Here is a 22721-nt window from a genome sequence, read left to right as displayed (position 1 = left end):
GCGTATATAGACCAATTTTTACAGACTTATGTTGTAAAGACAAAATCATATTTGAAAGATACCTTAAGTATCCTTAACCATTTAGAAAAACTCGAGTGGAATCCAAATTGGTGGTTGGTGACTAGTGATGTTACGTCACTTTATACCATAATAGACAAAAATCTTGGCATAGCATCAGTAAAAAACATCCTAGAAAAAGATGACTCTTTGGATAAAAAACAACTTGAGTTTATTTTAGACAGCATAGCTATAATTCTAGAAACTAACTACTTTTGGTTCAACCACCAATATTATTTGCAAGTAGGAGGCACAGCGATGGGCACCAGATTTGCGCCCAGCTATGCCAATTTATATATGGCCAATTGGGAAAATCAATATATTTACAACTCTAGCTGGGCGCAATATCTGGTGTCTTATCATCGCTACATAGATGACCTTTTCTTCATATGGTCAGGAAGTGAGAACCAATTACTTGAATTCATGGAATATTTGAAAATAAATGAGTTCAAAGTAGCTCTAACTTGGAATTATAGTCAAACCAAGGTAGAATTTTTAGACCTTGAAATATACATTGAGAATGAAATGTTGAAGTCGAAAAACTTTTTTAAGAGCATAGACGTAAACAATTACATAAGCCTCGAAAGTTGTCATCAAAAACATTGGCTTAAAAATGTCCCTAAAGGTCAATTCGTCCGACTGAGACGTAATTGTAAAGAACAAGATATGTATAAGGTTCAATCTCAAATCCTAAAAAAACGTTTTTTAGAGAAAAATTATCCAGCTAATTTTCTAGATGAAAAAATAGAAGAAGTAACCAACATGGACAGGTCAGATTTATTAAAATATAAAATCAAAAATAAGAAATTCACTGATGATAAACTAGCAAATAGACTTATCTTCCAACATAGCACTCAGAGTGGAGAACTTAGGAACATCATACAAAAACACTGGGGAATCCTCACAAGAGATGCAGCATTAAATGAATTTTTAGGCGATGGACCTAACATAATTTTTAGAAAGGTTCCCAACCTTAAATTTCAACTATCCCAATGTATTAAAGAAGTAGACAACAACAAAGTAAAAAATTGGTTGCTACCATCTGAAATGGGTTTTAGAAGGTGTCAATTCTGCAATGCTTGCAAATTTATGAAAAAAACTCCAAAATTCTGTAAAAAATTCTTTTCTGGAGATAACAAAAGGGAGTACAGTATAGATCAATTTATTACTTGCAATAGCAAAAACGTAATTTACATGTTACGATGCTCATGCAATTTAATCTATATAGGGCGTACCTCTAGACTTCTGAAAATTAGGATGAATGAGCATATTTACAATATTGAAAAGGGTTATGCTAATCATACAGTATCGTCTCACTTTGATAAAAAGCACAATAGAAATGTAAAGGATTTGGAATTTCTGGGCATTAGGAAATTAGAACTGAATTGGAAGGGAGGAGACACACAGAATAGATTGGGACAATTGGAAATGAAGTGGATCCATATTATGGATAGCTTGATACCCAATGGTCTTAATAAAGATTTTGAAATCCATCACTTTTTGTGAAAGTTATTTATAAGTACAGCTACGAAGGCTATAAAATCTATATATGTCTTGTTTTATTTTTATTTATTTATTTATTTATTATTTTATTTTTTTTTTTAAATTTATAATATATATATATATTTTTTTTTTTTTTTTTTTTTTTTTTAAAAAAAATTTAAATTTTTTTTAAGTTTTAATATTTTTTTATTTTATTTTTATTTATTTTTTTTATTTTTTATATATAATTTTTTTTTTTTTTTTTTTTAAATTTTAATTTTTTTTTTTTTTTTTATTTTTTTTATTATTATTTTTTTTTTATTTATTTATTTATTTATTTATTTTTTCTCTTTGTCCACACTCATATTGTCAGTGCTAGGTAGTTTTAGAATGTTTCACAAACTTATTTTCAATATATGGAACCCCAAATGTAAAATTAAACACATAGTTAGAAACAGTAACCTCAACATCCTATCATAACTTTTCAGCGCAAACACATACAAGTACAATATATGTTTTTAAACATGTCACATGCTAACAAATAAAATCTATTTTTGAAAACATTACGATACAACTAGGTTTATAATAAGGCTAGTAGTTTAATTATGGTCCATAGGACATATAGTCAGTAACATCACTTAAACTAAAAAAGATATAACTAATACCTTCACAATAAGGGGTTAAAAAAAAAACAAACAAAAAACACAACAAATACCTACATATACCATCAGTATAGACACCAATTGCAGGCACAATGTGATTATGTTTTTTGAAGTTTTGCATATATGTATAATGCTATAACATTATAATGCATAATTTACCAATTCTGGTTATCCATCTTAACATCTATGCATATATCAACAAAATGTATAAAACTGAAAGAATCTGAAAAACATACTAGTTGTTTAATGACAAATTACCTAAATGCCAACTTCCAAAATGGAGGATGGAACTACAAACCTGGCAGAAACTCATCAATGGATTGTTTAAAAGGACTCTTGGACATGCGCACAAACATTCCTTGACAAAGCATACCTGCGAAACGTACGTCGGAACTGAACTGTTCTATATTGAGTTTTATCACGTCTCTACACTAGCCAGGACACCTGGGGGCTTAGCGCTACTGTCTTGCTACTAAAGAGGTTTTGGTTTCGGCGGTCACACTCCTGCTGATCCATTTACCTCTTTGCAAGTTTGGCGATTTGAAGCATTTATTACAGCATATCTGCTTTTGTACCCTTACATTGTGGTGTTATCAAGGCTTATGTGACGCTTTTATATATTTTAAAATAAATTTGTATCCAAGTTTTGCCTAGTGTACTGTTTTCCCATCAGTATAAAGTGGGAGTGCGCATATCCTTGAGCTTAGTGGAAAGCTCCAACAAATGTGAGTAGTCATTTGTTACAAAACAACTACTTCCTCAAAGTGCCATTACAGATTCACACTATGTTGCAATTTTCTGTTTCCTTTTTTATGGGATCTCACTGAGGAATGCTAACAAGCTGAAAAACTCATCCAGAGGACACAGACATATCCTTTATTCAGAACTTTATTTGGTTTTCCTTTTATGATTTTTGTTATCACATTTATTTCACATTTTTTTTTCTTTGTGATATTTGGTATATTTATTGTAATCTACTAACGGTGTTGCAGCAATTCTGGACTGTGTACTTATTTATTTATATGTAATCATCCTAACTCTGACTGTTCATTTTTGACTGTCCTTGTTTTATGACACTGTGTAGACTGAATAGTATCAGTTTTTATAACAATCTGTTGCACCAAGCGCCATCCTGCTACTCTTTTGTTTCTATGTTCTTATTATTAGAGGTGTGAAGTGACTCCTCTTGCTATAAGGGACTGGCTGCAGGTATATCCAACAGAGAGAATAGTATATAGAGGTGCCCGATTTAGAGGTACTTGATTCCCTTTTTAGTAGCGCTGTAGGGTGAGTTAGGGGCATTCCACCCCTACTCTCTACTTTTTATTCATATATATATATATATATATATATATAAAACAAAAAATAAATCCGCCCTCCTGGGTTAACTACCTGAGCTTACACTCAATACATATACTGAACAAGAAACAGTAAAGTCTCAGGATTTTTCAAATGTGCCAAGTTTAATTAACGTTTCAGGGATGTTTCTACCCTTCTTCAAAACAAACAAATGATGTGAACCTCTTAAATAAGGCAAACATTACAAAATGATTACCTCCTCCCCTCTGTGAAGGTGACAAACTTCAAATAATGCAAACAAAAATCGCCAAACTGGAAGTATTACTACAAACCACTTCCGGTCCAGAGTTACAGAGCATAGAAAGTCTCAAAATATAAAATACAGATCGCTATGGCAAATAGATATGCTATGTTATATAATTAGGTAGCAGTGAAAAAAATCTCTGTTTAGGTGTCATATCAGCACTATTTCTCAAAAGATCAGGTCTGAGTATTATCAACATACCCAGAAATTTAATGATTCTTGTCGTGGGTCATCATCGTGTGTGTGAGTGTTACAGAAAGCCGGTTCCCGAAACCGGAAGTGGTGCATGAGAAGGTGAAACAGTATGAATAGAACTAATAGTCACATACACTCTTTTCAACATAATAAAATATGTGAACTGCAAAAATAATAACATAGTCTTATATTAACCTCTTAAGGACATATGACGGAATTTTTCCGTCATAAACCAATTGAGCAAACTGAAAGCTGTGTCCTTAAAGGGTTAAACCACTAGCAAATTATGCTAATAGTGCATAAACAAATGTGCAAATATGTATGAATAAATTGGTACCTTATAAAACTGGTACCTATGTGCTCATAAAGACTTATATAATCTAGTTATTGAACTGGCTGTGAACAACAGACTAAATTTAAGTGTATATGGTAGTTTGTGGTGTTAGCTAGATCACTGACTAGGTACACCATAATTCATGTGTGTAAATCATACACTGTAATAGTACACACTGGAAGGTCACGGATATTGGCATTTAATTTATGCCCCACCATGGAGGTGATAGTTTTGGCAAATGTCAGTTTAGGATCTGAGTGTAAGCTTGTCCAGTGTTTTTTAGCTATTTGGCCCAGTTGTATTTTGTTAGGAGCAAATGTAGTAGTCGTAATCAGTTTCGATTCTTTATCCTTACATTTGCTCCTAACACAACAAAATGCCAATATTCTTGACCTTCTGGTCAGAACCGATCCTGTAAATTCTTATGAAACCGCCACTAAGCCCAACATCAGAGGCTGCTATAAGTGTCCAAACTGCACTACAGGTAATGGCTTAATAGCCACCAAAAAGTTTAACCACCCACACAATAACAATAAATATATCATCCAACATACTTTATCGTGCACTTCGGAATATGTAGTGTATATGCTGTTCTGTCTGTGTGGGAAACATTACATTGGGAAGACCCAAGGGACCTTAAGGGAGCACATGGCAAACCAGAGGATGGCCATGAGACAGGCTATTGAGAAGGGACAATCAGACCAACCAGTGGTACATCAATGGATGGAGGCAAAACACCTTGTGGCATCTCTAAGAGTCATCCTGATTGACCACATCCTGAAACCATTGAAAGGTGGAAACAGGAACAAAATGCTTCTCAGGAGGGAGGCAGAATGGATTCTGAGATTGGACACTATTGTTCCAAAGGGGCTAAATTCCATGCCTGATCTGGGCAGTCTTATGTAAGCACAGCTGATATTGTGCAGTTGGATTATGGGCAGCAGTTGTATATTCTTTGGTGGGTGTGTTGCATGTACCTTGGTGACTTTAGACATCAGGTATCTGCATCTGTTTACCCATCTTAGGTTCTACTCCAGAGTTTTATAGACCCTGGAGTGGACCCTACATATAACAGTACTTACATATGTCCTGCATAAGCACCCAGTGAATACCCACATTGCTTCTGCACTCCTAGTAGCTATACACAGCTGCGCTGTATCTGTGATAACCACATAAGAAACCTGTTCTGTCAAATTACCCCCCTTTTGGATCTATAGTAGTGTATACTATGACAGTGTATGATTTACAAACATAAATTATGATGTACCTAGTTAGTGATCTAACTAACAACACAAACTACCATATACCCTTAAATATAATCTGTTGTTCACAGCCAGTACAATAAATAGATTATATAAGTCTTTATGAGCACATAGGTACCAGTTTTATAAAGTAACAATTTATTTACACATACTTGCACATTTGTTTATGCACTATTAGCATACAGCTAGATTACAGGTCTGGCGTTATGAGTGAAAAAGCAGTCTTGTTGCTATAGCTGTACCGCACACCTTTTTGGCCGTCATGCAATGTCAGTACCGCACTTTTTAAAAAGTCCTTGTTCAATGGGTCTTCCATAGCGCCGGTATTACAAGTTTGCCTGGGAGGCCAAAAAGGGAACGGTACACCCTATACTGACAAGATCTGTACTGCCATCTAAAGTCAGTAGTTATGAGTTTTACGTTACAAAGCTGTAGCATAAAACTCATAACTAAAGTGTTACAATATACACTAACACCCATAAACTACCTATTAACCCGTAAACCGAGGCCCTCCCGCATCGCAAACACTATAATACATTTATTAACCCCTAATCTGCCGCTCCGGACATCGTCACCACTTTAAAAATGTAATAACCCCTATTCTGCCACTCCCCGACATTGTCGCCACTTTAATAAACCTATTAACCCCTAAACCGCCAACATCCCGCATCACAAACACTATAATACATTTATTAACCCCTAATCTGCCGCTCCGGACATCGTCACCACTTTAAAAATGTAATAACCCCTATTCTGCCACTCCCCGACATTGGCCTCGCTTCCATTGAGTCGTTATTCAGTTTGCGTGCACTCGCAAACCGTTAAATATGCTGTCGAAAGCAATAGCGTTTAACGACTGTTTCCAATGGCGCGTTATACCTCAATATTGGCTGCCGGACTTCGGCTGCCGAAAAGATTTTCGCGTCCCATAGAAAGTAATAGAAGCCGTTAATCGATAAATTATACCAGGTTTCCATTGAAAGCGCTAACCGTTAATACACTGTCGGAGGCTGTCGATACATTGAGAAATATTACCCCCAGCTCAACTAGGTGTAAAGGAGGAAAAAAGAGCTTTTTGAGGCCTGTTTCTCATTGAAATTGCAAATCACAAAAAAATTATGAGTGTTTCAATGTACAAATAACATTATATATGCTACATTTATTGGTCCTATGTATAGGATTATTTGCACCCATGTTGTCATAGAAATTTCAATATGTATGTGCATATAAAAATATATGCAAGCACCACAATTATGGAACGACCTCCCGCACACTTTTAAACCTTCCCCATGCCTAATATCCTTTAAGAGATCCCTCTCTACATATCTCAAAACAGAATGCACCTGTCATAGTTGATTATATATTTCCTACCGGTTCTATGTTAAATTTTTGTGCATATATGGTGTATTATTTTTGTTTTTTATTTTATTGTACCCATTGTATCAATGCAATGTTTTGTGGACCCAGGACATACTTGAAAACTATAGAAATCTCAATGTATCTTTCCTGGTAAAATATTATAAAAATAAATAAAATATCTACCTATTCAAAATGAAACCTTTGCCCAGGGATGCTATATATAATCTCAATACATATAGAAAAATAATTCAAAGGAAATAAGTTGTTTATCATGAAGATGAGTTTTATTATTACAGATTTACCCTCATTCAAATGTAATTTTCAATGTGAAAATCATATTTATTCAATACAAAATGATGACAGATTAAAGTTATAATGTGTCATAGTACTAATATTTATAAAATATATGTAATGTCATGTCTGCTAAAGCAGATAATACATTTGCAATATTTAGACTATTAACCAAAATACATAAGTGCTTAATATTACATACTTCAAGAGATATGAAGTATTGTCTTTAACATGGAGTTATTGAAACATTTTAAAAGTGCATTGTGCATTGGTCCCAGGGAGAGTCTGTGTCTGTTCATATGATGTCAATTAAAATGTATTAATCACCTCTATATCATGGCAATCACATATATTTTGTATATACATCAGTGCTTAAATATCCTAAAGATACATTTATCTAATTATTCTAAATATTGAATAATAATCTTGACAAAAAGGAGTGCATTAGTCATGATAGGTATTAGTCATGATAGGTATATATTTCAGATATTACATTCCACATAGGACTATAAGAATGAATGCAAGGTATTTGGCCATATCAACAGGAAGGAGTATTTACTTTTCAACTCTTCTATAACTGTATAACCCTTATTAGCTTCATCTGAAGGAGCAAACAACATATGCTTGTGGAATATAAATCATAACATTTACACATGTCACGTTGACTAATGTTAGATAGCATATACTGTATAAATTTCAGACACGTATCCCCAAGTATTCTTAAACGGCATAATATGATATCCTCAATAAAAGGACACATAAATTTATCAACAATGTACACCTGCATATTAATTGACATCATGTGAAATAAAAATGAATAAAGCTGTTTATTTTTAGCAGATAAACAGCTATTAGAATAATATTAAGATATATGTTCAAATTTGGATTAGAAAAATGGATGCATATTTATGAGATGAAAATCACACTTAAAAAAGTGCTTTAGTGCAAAAATTAGATATGATATATCTTGGGTGGAAAAAAAAGAATATTAATTAATTCTTGCGGCGGGATTTTGCCTTTGGAGGAGAGGTACTTAGGGGGGCAGTGTGGCGTCTTGTGCGACGCCCACCAGCTGAATGTGAGGCTAATAACCGGGATTCAGGGTCCTGCAGGGAGATGACAGAGGATGCAAGGGAGGATGGAGTTTGGGGCCTATCCGCGAGCCTCTCCACTGCCTCTGCCAGGCGGACGAGTGAGGCATTATGGATGTCCATTTGGCTCTGTATCCTTCTCAAATCCTGCTGCTGCTGCTGGAGCCTGGACAGCCTAAGCTCTCTATGTATGAGCCTCAGTAGATCATCCTGCTGGGACTGTGCCGGACCCTGTTGTACATTTGGTGTCTCAGGAACTAATAATTGGCTGGTTCCAGGGCTGTCTCTCCGTATTGGTGACTGTGAGGTTGTCTGTGATGGCACTGTTGGCAATACATTGGTGGGTGCAGTGGGTGGTGGTGTGGATTCCTGTTGTGCCATAGGAGTGGGAGGCATATAGTACAGATGATGCAGATCTGTATGCTGCTGTGGTGGGTGCATCATCTGCTGCTGAGGATAATGATGTCGTGGTGGGTGCATCATCTGTTGCTGAGGAGGATGTTGTGGTGGGTGCATCATCTGCTGCTGAGGAGGATGTTGTGGGGGGTGCATCATCTGCTGCTGAGGAGGATGTTGTGGGGGGTGCATCATCTGCTGCGGTGGGTGCAGCTGTGGGGGCTGTGCCATTTGTTGCTGCGAAGTATGCATGAACTGCCATTGTTGAGGAGGATGAGTCTGCTGGGGTTCAGAACCCAAAACATGAAATGTTGTCTCCGAAGTAGATGGAGAAGGGCATGATACATCCTCCACCTCATATGCCCTAGGCTGCTGCATATCATCTTCTAAGAGGCTGATATAGGAGGTAGTGTCACCATAGATATCCTCATCCTCCTCAGTGAATGTAGGAACATCCTGCTGTGGTGTTGGTGCAGCTTCATACTCCTCCTGTTCGGAACCTACAAATAAATATACGGTATGTTTACATTATCTATCTAATAGAATATATTACTTTGTAGCATAACAATACAGACTATTATATTCCATATTTATGTGTATATATGTACACACACACATACACACACACACACACACACACATACACACACACACACATACACACACACACATACACACACACATATAGTGTGTTTGGGATAAAATCCAAGCATATATGGCCATAACTGAGGAATCTTTATAGACTGTGTCTTAAAGGAACATTGTTAAAGGGACACTGTACCCAAATATTTTCTTTTGTGCTTCAGATAGAGCATGCAATTTTAATCAACTTTCGGATTTACTCCTATTTTCAAATGTTCTTTATTCTCTTGGTATCTTTATTTGAAATGCAAGAATGTAAGTTTAGATGGTGGCCCATTTTTGGTGAACAACCTAGGTTGTCCTTGCTGATTGGTGGATAAATGCATCCACCAATCAAAAACTGCTGTCCAGAGTTCTGAACTTAGAAAAAAGCTTAGATGCCTTCTTTTTCATATAAAGATATCAAGAGAACGAAGAGAAATTGATTATAGTAGTAAATTAGAAAGTTGCTTAAAATTGCATGCTGCATCTGATTCACAAAATAATAAATTTGGGTACAGTGTCCCTTTAAGGACAATGACACATGATTTATATGAAATGCTTAATATTCTTGGATATTATATTATCAATATTCTTGCTTGTCGGAGCAGATATACAATACAGAGTGCTTGCTGAACATATTAAATACAACTATGTAAATTTAGATTCATAGCTAAACACAGATGGGTATTTATGATATACAACATATATACATCACATATATGGTTATATTTAATATAGAATATTCACCTTCATACACCTCTTCAGGTGGCACAGAGGTGTCCATTGTCCCCTTACATCCGTGAACAGATTCATCCGAGATGACATTGGACAGCATCTCCTCCCATGACCTTAGGTGTATTCTCTTGCTAGGACCACCACCTGTCCCACGTGCATATTTGGCCTGCTGTGCCAGCTTAGTTTTGGTTTCCCTCCTGCAGTCATGATAGCGGTGTTTAATGCTGGCAGTAGAACGATTACGTCCTAAGCAGCTGACTGCCACTCGAATCTCCTCCCACAGCTTATTCCGGACAGCCGGCCTCAGGTTAGGGTTCTCCAGCTGAGCTGCCCTCTCCAAGTAGGCCTCAACAAGAGCCTCCTTCTCCTCCTCAGAGTACATCTCCTCTCTTAGCCTGCCCTTCACACCTGAAGGGCCAGCAGACACAGACTCTCCCTCCTGTGACTGGGGACCAGCCCTCTCTACCTCCTCTGTCCCTGCAGGCTGTGACAGGCTACCACCAGCCCCACCCCCACTTGCCACAGTCTGCCCCACTTTCCCTTTTCTTTTTGTGCCTAGCTGAGGCTGACTCATCCTCACTCCTCCCACCTCCATTCCTCTTCCACCCTCTCTCCTTCCCTCCTCTGCCAGGGTTTGAGGAAGGACAAATCCTCCACCCAAACCTCGGCCCCTATTCCTACCCATACTACTCCCTACTTCCCCCCTCCCCCTCCCTCTATCCACCCTCTCCACTGCCCTCCCCCTAGCCACCCCCTTCCCAACTCCACTAGGCCTATCCATCCCTTTCTCCTTCCTCCCTAACTCTAACCTAACACTAAAGTCCCTAGCTTACCTAACTACACTAATTCACCTAACTAAACCCTAAATTAAATAGCCCCAAAACTAACTACCTAACCTATCTAGACCCTAACTATCTCTATTCTATATCCCTCAAAATAAAAATAAAATGTGGGGGTGAAAATAAACAAAGGGATGTAAATGAAAAAGGAAAAACTAAGGAGGATTTGAACAAAATTATAGAAAAATAATAAGGGATGCAAATGAAGAAAGGGGTGAGCTATATAGTCAAATGAAACAAAAAATATGGGATGTAAAAAAAAAAAAATAGGATGGGCAAAATGTATATATAAAAAAAAAAGTTATATAGTGAGGAAGGGAAGGGTAGTCAAAGGGGGGATGGGAAGTGGAATAAGGGGATTAATGAAAGGAGTAATAAAGGAAGATGGGGATATGGGGGTTAATGAAATAAAAAAAAATGTGAATGTGTTTGTATCAAATAAAAGTGTGTATGTGTGTGTGTGTGTATTTGTGTGTATAAACTAAATGTGTGTTAATTAACTAATGTATGGATGTGTGTGTGTGTTCCTAATATTATATGAGGCCTACAATAAGAATATATGAAAATAAAATATCAAACTCTCCACTAACTCTCAAACAACTCTCAAAAACCCAAAACTCCTACCAACGCAACTAGCTCCCGTGTCTTTCTCTCTAGAGGCGATCACAGGTAAAGAGCGCAGGCGCAAACCGTTATTCTTATAGACAGAGGTCGGGTTACCATGGCAATGCACTTGTTATGGCACGCTTTTCGACAAATCCGACATCGGTTGGCAACGCAAACTTACGTACGGCCGAAAAAGAGCGACTGCGCGCAACACGCTAATCTTTTCAATGGAAACCTGGTACTAAAATGGAGCCGTAAATTACTTTTAGCTGTCGTCCGCTTCGGTAGCTTACGGCTCCATTTTTAACGACTCAATGGAAGCGAGGCCATTGTCGCCACTTTAATAAACCTATTAACCCCTAAACCGCCAAAATCTCGCATCACAAACACTATTTAAATATTATTAACCCCTAATCTGCTGTCCGCCCACACCGCCGCTATAATAAACCTATTAACCCTTAAACCACCGCCCTCCCACATCACTACATAAATATATTAACCCCTAAACCTAACCCTAACGTAACCCTAACGTAACCCTAAGTCTAACCCTAACATAACCCTAACACCCCCTAACTTAAATATAATTAAAATAAAGCTAAATAAAACTTACAATTATTACCTAAATAACCTATTTAAAACTAAATACTTACCTGTAAAATAAAACCTAAGCTAGCTACAAAATAACTAATAGTTACATTGTAGCTAGCTTAGGTTTTATTTTAATTTCACAGTTAAGTTTGTATTAATTTTAACTAGGTAGACTAGTTAGTAAATAGTTAACTATTTTCTAATTACCTAGTTAAAATAAATGCTTACACCTAGATTTAGAGTTTTGCGGCCAAAGGGGTGCGTTAGCTACGCGTGTTTTTTTTCCCCCCGCACCTTTTAAACAACGCTGGTATTTAGAGTTCTCTGAAGGGCTGCGTTAGGCTCCAAAAAGGGAGCGTATAGCATAATTTACCGCCACTTCAACTCTCAATACCAGCGTTGCTTACGGTAGCGGCCAGCTTGAAAAACGTGCTTGTGCACAAAATCCCCATAGTAAACAATGGGGCAGTTTGAGCTGAAAAAAAAACCTAACATCTGCAAAAAAGCAGCGTTCAGCTCCTAACGCAGCCCCATTGTTTAATATGGGGAAACAGTTTCTAAGTCTGCACCTAACACCCTAACATGAACCCCGAGTCTAAACACCCCTAACCTTACACTTATTAACCCCTAATTTGCCGCCCCCCCCTAATAACTGACACCTGCATTATATTATAAACCCCTAATCTGCCGCTCCGGACACATTATCGCTATGAACCCCTAATCTGCTGCCCCTAACGTCGCCGACACCTACATTATATTTATTAACCCCTAATCTGCTCCCCCAACGTCGCTGCTACCTTACCTACACTTATTAACCCCTAATCTGCCGACCAGACCTCGCCGCCAATAAATAAATAAATACAATAAATGTATTAACCCCTAAACCGCCCCACTCCCGCCTCGCAAACCCTATAATAAATTTTATTAACCCCTAATCTAATCCCCTAATCTGCCCTCCCAACATTGAAAAGATAGGATACGCAAATGGCGTAAGGGGATCTGCGGTATGGAAAAGTCGCGGCTGGAAAGTGAGCGTTAGACCCTTTCCTGCCTGACTCTAAATACCAGCGGGCGGTAAAAAGCAGCGTTAAGACCCCTTAACGCTGGTTTTGACGGCTAACGCAGAACTCTAAATCTAGGCGAAAGTTAGCTGTAAAATAAAACCTAACCTGCCTTACACTAAAAACTAACATTACAATAAAATAAAAAAATTAAATAAATCAAATACAATTATCTAAATTACAAAAAAACACTAAATTACACAAAATAAAAAATTGTCAAAAATAAAAACGAATTACTCCTAATCTAATAGCCCCCCAAAATAAAAAAACCCTAGACTACACTAAACTGCCAATAGCTCTTAAAGGGGTCTTTTGCTGGGCATTGCCCCAAAGAAATCAGCTCATTCCCTTTAAAAAAATACAAACAACCCACCACACACACAACCAAACCCCCCAAATAAAAACCTATCTAAATAAGCCTAAGGTAAACATTGCCCTGAAAAGGGCATTTGGATGGGCATCGCCCTTAAAAGGGCATTTAGCTCTTTTATATTGCCCAAAACCCTACTCTAAAAATAAAACCCACCCAATAAACCCTTATAAAAACCTAACACTAACCCCGACGATCCACTTACAGTTTTCGAAGACCAGACATCCATCCTCATCCAGGCAGCAGAAGTCTTCATCCAAGCGGGCAGAAGTCCTCATTGAAGCCGGCAGAAGTCTTCATCCAAGCGGGCAGAAGTCTTCATCCAGATGGCATCTTCTATCTTCATCCATCCGGCACGGTGCGTATCCATCTTCAAGACATCAAGCGCAGAGCATCCTCTTCTTCCTATTGCCGCGGTAGAATGAAGTTTCCCTTTAATTGACGTCATCCAAGATGGCTTCCTTTACATTCCAATTGGCTGATAGAATTCTATCAGCCAATAGGAATTAAAGGTGAAAAAATCCTATTGGCTGTTGCAATCAGCCAATAGGATTGAGCTTGCATTCTATTGGCTGATTGGAATAGCCAATAGGATGAAAGCTCAATCCTATTGACTTATTGCAACAGACAATAGGATTTTTCACCTTTAATTCCTATTGGCTAATAGAATTCTATCAGCCAATCGGAATGTAAGGGACGCCATCTTGGATGACGTCACTTAAAGGGAAACTTCATTCTACAGTGGCGATCGGAATAAGAGGATGCTCCGTGCCGGATGTCTTGATTTTGGACCCGTTCCACACTGGAAAATTGTATTTGATTAATTTATTTTTTTTATTTTATTGTAATGTTAGTTTTTAGTGTAAGGAAGGTTAGGTTTTTTTTTTTTTACAGGTAACTTTGTATTTATTTTTACTAGGTAGTTAGTAAATAGTTAATAACTATTTACTAACTAGTCTACTTAGTTAAAATAAATACAAACTTAGCTGTGAAATAAAAATAAAACCTAAGCTAGCTACAATGTAACTATTAGTTATTTTGTAGCTAGCTTAGGTTTTATTTTACAGGTAAGCATGTATTTAGTTTTAAATAGGTTATTTAGGTAATAATTGTAAACTTTATTTAGATTTGTTGTAATTATATTTAAGTTAGGGGGTGTTAGGGTTAGGTTCAGGGCAGGGATAGGCAAGGTGTCCGTACACGGACACTGGTGTCTGTGACTGGCCCTTGCAGTGTCCGCCACCTGAGGGGAGGGAGGAGTAGGACAGATGCATGCTGTTCCTCACTCCTCCTTGACCCAAGCGGTGCCACGCTTAGTAGCTTGAAAGTGAGGAAAGAAGCAAGCTGCCTGCAGTCAACTAACCGTGAGTCGTGACCCATCCCAATTCCTTGATCTGTGCGGCAGCGTGGTGCTGGTGTCTGTGTGTAGAAGACTGCTGCCTACTCTGACAAACCTTATGTAACCAAGTAAGAAACCAACCATGATAATCATGCAATTAACATCAAGGTGGGTGGGTTTGGTCAGGAGTTGCAGACTCTCAATATAGCCAAAAAAAATAAAAGGTAATACCACAAGCAGTCTTTATATAAATGTTATTTTAAACTTGTTTGAATAGATGACTAATTTGTACTTGTGGATCTAGACCAAGGGCATCCAACGTGCGGACCATTTGACAGCAAAGTGTCGCTCTCCTGACTTATAGAAACATAGAATATGTCGGCAGATAGGAACCATTTGGCCTATCTAGTCTGCCCAATTGTCTGAATACTTTCATTAGTTCCTGGCCTTATCTTATATCTAGCATAACCTATCCCATGCATGTTTAAACTACTTCACTGTCTCTACCACTTCTGCTGGATTGCTATTCCCCCATGTATCCACTAACCTCAATGTAAAGAATGAAATGTACCTTGGTGTCTTTCACTAACATCTGTACTTTGGAAAATGTCCACCACAGCCTTGGTTCGTGCCTATCCCTGGTTCAGGGTTATGTTAGGGTTAGATTTATGCTTAGGGTTAGGGTTACATTAGGGTTAGGTTTAGGGGTTAATATATTTATTTAGTGTTAGTGATGTGGGAGGCCAAAAGTTTAGGGGTTAATAACTTTAGTATAGTGGCGTCGACATTGGGGGCGGCAGATTAGGGGCTAATAAGTGTAGGTTGGTGGCGGCGATGTTAAGGACAGATTAGGGGTTAATAAGTGAATTTAGGTGGCGGCGATGTTAAGGGTGGCAGATTAGGGGTGTTTAGACGTGGTTTTTATGTTAGGGTGTTAGGTTTAAACATAACTTTTTCTTTCCTCATAGACATCAATGGGGCTGCGTTACGGAGCTTTTGCTTCCGCAATCGCAGGTGTTAGGCTTTTTTTTAGCCGACTCTCCCCATTGATGTCTATGGTGAAATCGTGCACAAGCATGTCAAAGTAGAACTTGTATTTAGGTGCAGTATGAAGCTCAACGCCACCATATCGCCCGCACAAGCCGGGTTTTTCAAAACCTGTAATAGCAGTGCTATAGGGAGGTGGAATACCGTCGCTTTTGTGGCGGTCGTTAATTTCCCTATAGAGCTCAAAACTTGTAATCTAGCTGATAATTTGCTATTGGTTTTATATAAGACTATGATATTATTTTTGCAGTTCACATATTTTATTATGTTGAAAAGAGTGTATGTGACTATTAGTTCTATTTATACTGTGTCAGCTAGTTATGCCCCACTTCTGGTTTTGGGAACCGGCTTTCTGTAAGACTCACACACACGATGATGCCCCACTTCTGGTTGAAAAGAATCATGTAATTTCCGGGTATGTTTATAATACTCAGACCTGATCTTTTGAGAAATAGTGCTGATATGGCACCTAAACAGAGATTTTTTCACTGCTACCTAGTTATATAACATAGCATATCTATTTGCCATAACGATCTGTATTTTATATTTTGAAACATTCTATACAGGGAGTGCAGAATTATTAGGCAAATGAGTATTTTGACCACATCATCCTCTTTATGCATGTTGTCTTACTCCAAGCTGTATAGGCTCGAAAGCCTACTACCAATTAAGCATATTAGGTGATGTGCATCTCTGTAATGAGAAGGGGTGTGGTCTAATGACATCAACACCCTATATCAGGTGTGCATAATTATTAGGCAACTTCCTTTCCTTTGGCAAAATGGGTCAAAAGAAGGACTTGACAGGCTCAGAAAAGTCAAAAATAGTGAGATATCTTGCAGAGGGATGCAGCACTCTTAAAATTGCAAAGCTTCTGAAGCGTGATCATCGAACAATCAAGCGTTTCATTCAAAATAGTCAACAGGGTCACAAGAAGCGTGTGGAAAAACCAAGGCGCAAAATAACTGCCCATGAACTGAGAAAAGTCAAGCGTGCAGCTGCCAAGATGCCACTTGCCACCAGTTTGGCCATATTTCAGAGCTGCAACATCACTGGAGTGCCCAAAAGCACAAGGTGTGCAATACTCAGAGACATGGCAAAGGTAAGAAAGGCTGAAAGACGACCACCACTGAACAAGACACACCAGCTGAAACGTCAAGACTGGGCCAAGAAATATCTCAAATCTCTTTTGTAAGGTTTTATGGACTGATGAAATGAGAGTGAGTCTTGATGGGCCAGATGGATGGGCCCGTGGCTGGATTGGTAAAGGGCAGAGAGCTCCAGTCCGACTCAGACACCAGCAAGGTGGAGGTGGAGTACTGGTTTGGGCTGGTATCATCAAAGATGAGCTTGTGGGGCCTTTTCGGGTTGAGGATGGAGTCAAGCTCAACTCCCAGTCCTACTACCAGTTTCTGGAAGACACCTTCTTCAAGCAGTGGTACAGGAAGAAGTCTGCATCCTTCAAGAAAAACATGATTTTCATGCAGGACAATGCTCCATCACATGCATCCAAGTACTCCACAGCGTGGCTGGCAAGAAAGGGTATAAAAGAAGAAAATCTAATGACATGGCCTCCTTGTTCACCTGATCTGAACCCCATTGAGAACCTGTGGTCCATCATCAAATGTGAGATTTACAAGGAGGGAAAACAGTAAACCTCTCTGAACAGTGTCTGGGAGGCTGTGGTGACTGCTGCATGCAATGTTGATGGTGAACAGATCAAAACACTGACAGAATCCATGGATGGCAGGCTTTTGAGTGTCCTTGCAAAGAAAGGTGGCTATATTGGTCACTGATTTGTTTTTGTTTTGTTTTTGAATGTCAGAAATGTATATTTTTGAATGTTGAGATGTTATATTGGTTTCACTGGTAAAAATAAATAATTGAAATGGGTATATATTTGTTTTTTGTTAAGTTGCCTAATAATTATGCACAGTAATAGTCACCTGCACACACAGATATCCCCCTAAAATAGCTATAACTAAAAACAAACTAAAAACTTCTTCCAAAACTATTCAGCTTTGATATTAATTCATTTTTTGGGTTCATTGAGAACATGGTTGTTGTTCAATAATAAAATTAATCCTCAAAAATACAACTTGCCTAATAATTCTGCACTCCCTGTACTCTGTAACTCCGGACCGGAAGTGGTTTGTAGTACTACTTCCAGTTTGGCGATTTTTTTCACTGTTTGCATTATTTGAAGTTTGGCGCCTTCACAGAGGGGAGGAGGTAATCACTTTGTAATTTTTGCCTTATTTAAGAGGTTCACATCATTTGTTTGTTCTGAAGAAGGGGAGAAACATCCCGAAACGTTAATTAAACTTGGCACATTTGAAAAATCCTGAGACTTTACTTTATATATATATATATATATATACACACACACAGAGAGAAGCACACTCACAGGAATGAACAACTGGCTCAATACTATTGTTAGCCTGTTCTATGGTGATTTACCACCTAGGTGCAGATTCTTTTAGCCCAGTAATGCTTTTCACAGAGAAGCATTTTCCTGCAGTATATAAGTCTGATCCCGCCTATTACGGTCAGTCCAGGGCCAAAATACCAGGCAATTCCTCTCTGAACAAGGAACACAGCAACCCCAGATGATCGTTTTCGTCCTTCATTGGGCCTCGTCATTGAGGTGTAGCCATATTCCTCTAATCACACTGAGCAAGGAGTCCACATCTGGTTTCCTCTTTTTCCCATAGGGAGACTAAATACACACAGAGAGAAGCACACTCACAGGAACGAACAAGTGTCTCAATACTATTGTTAGCCTGTTCTTTGGCGATTTACCACCTGGGTGCAGCTTCTTTTAGCCCAGTAATTCTTTTAGCCCAGAAGCTGCACCCAGGTGGTAAATTGGCATAGAACAGGCTAACAATAGTATTGAGCCACTTGTTTGTTCCTGTGAGTGTTCTTCTCTCTGTGTGTATTTAGTCTACCTATGGGAAAAAGGGGAAACCAGACGTGGACTCCTTGCTCAGTGTGCTTAGAGGAATATGGCTACACCTCACTGACGAGGCCCAATGAAGGCCGAAACGATTGTCTGGGGTTGCTGTGTTCCTTGTTCAGAGAGGAATTGTCTGGTATTTCAGCACTGGACTGACCGTAATAGGTGGGATCAGACTGATATACTACAGGAAAGTTCTTCTCTGTGAAAAGCATTACTGGGCTAAAAGAAGCTGCATCCAGGTGGTAAATCGCCATAGAACAGGCTAACAATAGTATTGAGCCAGTTATTCGTTCCTGTGAGTGTGCTTCTCTCTTTGTGTATATATATATATATATATATATATATGTGTGTGTGTACAGTATATATATATATATATATAAAATACAACGACAGGAACAAGGCACCCGGTCTCCAGACTCCTCCAAACTTCCAAATTCAAACTGCTACACAGGATGTTGCCGGTATGTAGTCCAAAACATCCATTGAACCAAAACTCTTAAATGTAAAAGCAAGGTCAAAATTTATTGAAACTTTTAGTGGCCTGTTGCCATACACTTTCCTGAAACACATCTTCCCTACTTATAGAACTACGTTTATTGAAGATGACCCTTTACCTTTATGTCAAATTGATGAGGAATTAATAAGTAACCTTTCTTTTAATTAACCTCTGATGATTTGTAATTCATGATTAGCCACTAAATCTAGCTTTAAATTATTTGTAAAATGGTAACAAATGGACACACCATCCACAAATGCAAATATTTATTTAATCAGGATAGGAAGTAAACTGTTGCAATACTTTGGGACAGAGCCCTTTATCATGCTTATATTCACATTGAAAACACTATCCTTATAAACACTAGAAGGTGCCAAAATATGCAATCTATAATAGGCCTTTAACATCTAAAATCACATTACATATCTAGTAAAAATTTCCACATTTAGGGCCAGATTACAAGTGGAGCGATAATTATCGCTTTCTTGTAAGAAATATTAGCACTTCACTTAATAATACCAACACTCGCGTTCGCATTGCGAATAACTTGTAATACCAGCGCACATTATCGTGCACTGGTATTACAAAGTGGAGCACAAATATCACCTGCATGCAAGCGATATTTAGCACTCCATTTGTAATCTGGCCCTTAGTTTTCATGTGTGCTAACCTGACCCGGTTAGGATCTAAATCGAGAAACACAATGCGTAAAATGCATATTTTATTCCTTTGTTCCCCACATAGAAAATAATGTACTTTTTAAGAGAGCACTCACTGGTCTTTCCATCAAAACATGATACAAAATATACTAAGATCGTCTTGATAAAGGCTGACTGTACCAGCCGAAACGTCGACTTCTTTATGAATTGTATCATGTACATAAAAGAACACATATTTTGATGGAAAGACCAGTGAGTGCCCTCTTGGGTACTTTATTCTATGTTTGAAAATTGAGGAGTCACCTAGGCATTGTCATTAATGTGTAGGCGTGAGTGCATGTCGTCGATGTATAATACAGGGAGTGCAGAATTATTAGGCAAGTTGTATTTTTGAAGCACTCAAAGGAATCAAAAGCAATCAAAAATGCATAACTGAAGAACAAGAAATGAACCATCATTTATAAAAAATAAAAAAAAATTAGATCTGATTAGAAAAGCAGGCAGGTGTTTGGTAATTAGCATTTTGAAAGTTCTTTTTATCCATTCAGCAAATCCATTCTGAAATAATGTAATTTAAAATATAAACAGTGGGTGACAGTTTCATATAAAGAGAAAAAATATGAACCTATTCATTGAAAAGTCCATCTACAGATATGACTTTGAAATTACAGCGCCTGCATTTATTTATACTAATCTGTATTTAATAAAATTAAAAGTTACAGTTTAGACTGCTGGGTGAAGTTGTTTCCGGGCAAAACACAACAACATTTTAAATTAGGGGGAGGTAAAAAGTGAGTTTAAAATCCTAATTTAAAATGTAGTTGTTTTTTGCCCGGAAACAACTTTACCCAGCAGTGATTCAAACTTTCTCCCAGCTGATGAGTGGCAATAACCACGAAACAGTCTGTCCTGGGATAGTTATGAATCACTGCTTTAACCCTAGCTAAGTCTATAAGCTGTGTGAACAGCAATGCTTTGACATTAAGGGAATCTGCTGAACAGTGGACTTGAAGTAAAAAGGTGTGTCATTGTGAAGCTAATTTGCATATATTACCCAGAATCCCGTGCTGCAATGGAAACAGTGTATTCCAGAGGTTTTCTGTAGGAAAAACAGGCCTACTGGCTTGTCTAGATTTGTTAATGAACTACACAATGAGTTATTTTTTCTATATTTTGTGCGTAGTGGAGGATTTTAAACTCACCTTTTACCTCTCCCTAATTTAAAATGTTGTTGTGTTTTGCCCGGAAACAACTTCACCCAGCAGTGATTCAAACTTTTTCCCAGCTGATTAGTGGCAATAACCACGAAACAGTCTGTCCTGGGATAGTTATGAATCACTGCTTTAACCCTAGCTAAGCTTATAAGCTGTGTGAACAGCAATGCTTTGGCATTAAGGGAATCTGCTGAAAAGTGGACTTGAAGTTAAAGGGTGTGTCATTGTGAACCTAATTTGCATATCTTACCCAGAATTCCTTGCTGCATTGGAAACAGTGTATTCCAGAGGTTTTCTGTAGGAAAAACTGGCCTATCTATTAATCTATTAATGAACTACACAATGAGTTATTTTCTCTATATTTTGTGCGTAGTGGAGGATTTTAAACTCATCTTTTACCTCCCCCTAATTTAAAATGTTGTTGTGTATATATATATATATATATATATACGTATTTTTAGGTCACATTTTAAGTATGACTTCCTGAATGAAGTTGTTGCTTGTGTGTAAACAAAATATTTTCCAAAAAATCAAAGCATAATATTCCTTCATTATGCTCAGAGTTTGCAAACAGATTGCAAGGTTTGTTTTTATATTTGAAATGCAGATGGTTGAGAGTGTGTTAAGGAGACCAATACATTTGGTTGTAAAACTGTTTAAAAAGCACTCAAAGGAATCAAAAGCAATCAAAAATGCATAACTGAAGAACAAGAAATGAACCATCATTTATAAAAAATAAAAAAAAATTAGATCTGATTAGAAAAGCAGGCAGGTGTTTGGTAATTAGCATTTTGAAAGTTCTTTTTATCCATTCAGCAAATCCATTCTGAAATAATGTAATTTAAAATATAAACAGTGGGTGACAGTTTCATATAAAGAGAAAAAATATGAACCTATTCATTGAAAAGTCCATCTACAGATATGACTTTGAAATTACAGCGCCTGCATTTATTTATACTAATCTGTGTTTAATAAAATTAAAAGTTACAGTTTAGACTTAGGTTCTAAAATGATGTTTATAGTTTATTTTCTTTAATTTTTTTTATTAAATTCTAAAATGATAAATGCTTATAGGTTTTTAATTTTTTTATTTTTATTTTACTGTTTAATATGTTTTAATAAATATTGATAATAGATGCCTATAATTTATTAGAATTAATAGGACAGTTTTGAAATTACTTATTAGGCTTAAATATTGAAAGAATCAAGTTGGTAAACCACCAATATCAAGAGTAAGAAAAAAAAGACCCTTTTGTATTTTTATAATTTATCACTAACTCGCACCAAATTTAAAAGGGGCAGTTTCAAATAAAAAAAGTATAAAAATCAGATAAAATATGATTGTCCTTAAAAGAGTATTAGGAGCCGATTTACCATGCTGCGAATTCAGCAGTTTCCGTGCAAGCCGTCAGGCTCACCGGAAACATAAGTTAAAGCGACACTGAACCC

This window comes from Bombina bombina, chromosome 5, assembly GCF_027579735.1.
Source record: "Bombina bombina isolate aBomBom1 chromosome 5, aBomBom1.pri, whole genome shotgun sequence".
NCBI classification, from domain to species: Eukaryota; Metazoa; Chordata; class Amphibia; order Anura; family Bombinatoridae; genus Bombina; species Bombina bombina.
This window is presented reverse-complemented; position numbering follows the sequence as displayed.